This window comes from Austrofundulus limnaeus, unplaced genomic scaffold (genome assembly GCF_001266775.1).
Source record: "Austrofundulus limnaeus strain Quisiro unplaced genomic scaffold, Austrofundulus_limnaeus-1.0 Scaffold226, whole genome shotgun sequence".
Lineage (NCBI taxonomy): Eukaryota > Metazoa > Chordata > Actinopteri > Cyprinodontiformes > Rivulidae > Austrofundulus > Austrofundulus limnaeus.
Window position 1 is genome coordinate 624,936 of NW_013952628.1, and position 2,346 is coordinate 627,281.

General features: G+C 40.2%; 1 protein-coding gene across 1 annotated transcript in view; it reads right to left on the reverse strand.

The window, feature by feature from the left end:
• rusc2 (RUN and SH3 domain containing 2) overlaps nt 1-2,346 on the reverse strand; it is a 27,102-nt gene that overhangs the window by 20,535 nt on the left and 4,221 nt on the right. The gene's annotated exons all lie outside the window — the stretch shown is intronic.

A 2,346-nucleotide genomic window follows, 5' to 3' on the forward strand; every position in this document is an offset into this window, starting at 1 on the left:
ACACACACACACACACACACACACACACACACACACACACACTGAGAGAGAACAGCCATCCTCGCTCTGTCGGCTCTTAAAGGAATACGTCCATAAAATCCTGTTTTCTCCATTCAGACTCTTTCCTGAAGGAAATCAGCTGTTTTTATCACCAACGTTAAAAATAAAGAGATTTCAAAGTAAAAGCTGAATATTTTCGACTCAAAGAAAAAAAAAAGAAAGAGTTAAATGAATAGAGCAGAAACTCTGACCGTTAGCAGGACATTTACTGACAGAACCACCCAGCTTCACCTGAGGGGACCTGAAGCTCCAAACTCAAACAATCATGGTCTGCAGGCGGCTCCACGCCGTCCAAATTCAGTTTCCTGTTGGAACAAACACTGAGCGAGAGGGCGGGAGACACCCTGGACCCCTCTCAAGTCCATCACAGGTCCACACAGGGACACACGAGACAAAAATATAAACAAATCCATGAAAAAGATTATTTCAAATGGATTAAAGGTTCTTCAGGTGTGTCGGACCTTCACACAGCGTCATCAGGAGGAAGAGTTGGAGATAAAACCCACAGCAGATTAGCTGCAGGGTCGGATCTGATTGTGTAACGAGTCTGTCAGCTCAGTTCGTTAAAGCCTTCAGCTGCACTTAATGCTAATTATTTTTATTTCAACACAGATTTTCCTGTCCCCCAACCAGCCGGTCGAGGCAGATGGTCTCCTGTCCTGAGCCTGGTTCTGCTGGAGGTTTCTTCCTGATTAGCAGGGAGTTTTTCCTCTCCACCGTTTGCTCAGGATGGGAGACTGTGATGAAGTGATTCAACACAATCTGCTGCTTTCTTCTTTACATTGTTCTTTTTATGTACAGCTGAGACAACGTATGTTGTGACTTGGCGCTATATAAATAAACTTGAACTTGAACTAGATAATTCAACATGACAAACGTCTGGATTAAAACGTAATCTGACTTTTTATTCTGCAACCAGAACTTTCTGGAAGGAAACAAAGAATCTGATCACATTTAGAGAAATAACCTGAACTGAAGGACAAACAATCAGAACAGAAAGTAAATAAGAAGCTGAAAATAACAAACCTTAGCTAAAAGCTATAATTAGCTAGCCAGTAGATAAAAGCTCAAATCAGCTAAATTGTAAAAGACAAAACACAGATTTGAATAGAATAAAGAATGAAAAAGTAGTTTACTATAAAAAGTATTTTAATTATTTATTGATTTTCTTGGTAATAACTCATTTTATTTATTGTTTGCTAAAAGATCGAATCATTAATGCATTTTTTTTTAGTTTATGTCACAATTTTGGAGCTCAGAGGAGGAAATTGAGCCATTTTCTCCTCTAAAGCACTAAAAGGAAAACAGAAGCCAAGCTGAAACAAAAGGACCTCCTCCCTGTTCAAACATCAGGCCTGAAGCTTCCAGGAATATCTGAGGAGAGACGGAGGCGCACCCTCAGGGGGAGGAGGAGGCAGTAAATCTGATGATGGATGTAATTCACCCTCAAACTTTACACAACATGAACCTGGACCATAAAACATCAGCTGAGGGCAACTTTTTCCTGTAGAAGCTGAGACAGCGCCCCCCTGAGTCGACTGAACATTTTTTCACATGTTTATGAAGGAGCTCTACAGTGGTGGGCAGCGTTAATTCAAAAATTAGCTCCGCAATTTCTAAAGCGCTTACGAAAATATTTAGGTCCGCAACTTCAAATCCGCTTACGCAGTAGAAATTTTAGCAGAAGCTAATTATGAAGTGCATGCTTCAATTTGACACTTTCTAGCTGGCTACAATTCATGTACATTACATGTACAATGCTGCCCACTAGCGGTGAATGAACTGTTGTACAGCTCGTTTTACAACCGCCGAATGCTGTGGGTCTGATTTCCTGACACAGAACTTTGGCTCCTGGGTGTAAAAATTAAAAAGTTGTTGAGGATTGCTAGTTCGGCTGCTTCTTTGTCTTTTTCTTTTGTTTGTTGTAGGATTTTCATTAAAGAAGCATCAATAAAGTAATTTTAAAACTGTTTATTGGAAAACTGAAGCGATGCATTCTGGGCACATGATGGACTGACGGGACACGAAAGCACGGGGAACAGGAAACTAGTATCTTCCCTTCAAAATAAGAGCTTGGATTTTAAAGTTTATTGGATTCCAGTTCACCTGAAACTCATCAGACTGAAGAAGTCTCTTGGAGGAAAGACGAAACGTTTCATTAGAGAAGAACCATCCAGAGGACCTACTGATTTTTTATTTTTTTTAAAACCTGGATTAGGACGTTTTCATGTAGTTGCTCCAGTTGACCACTAGATGTCTGTCTTCACCAGCATAACATCTTTAAAG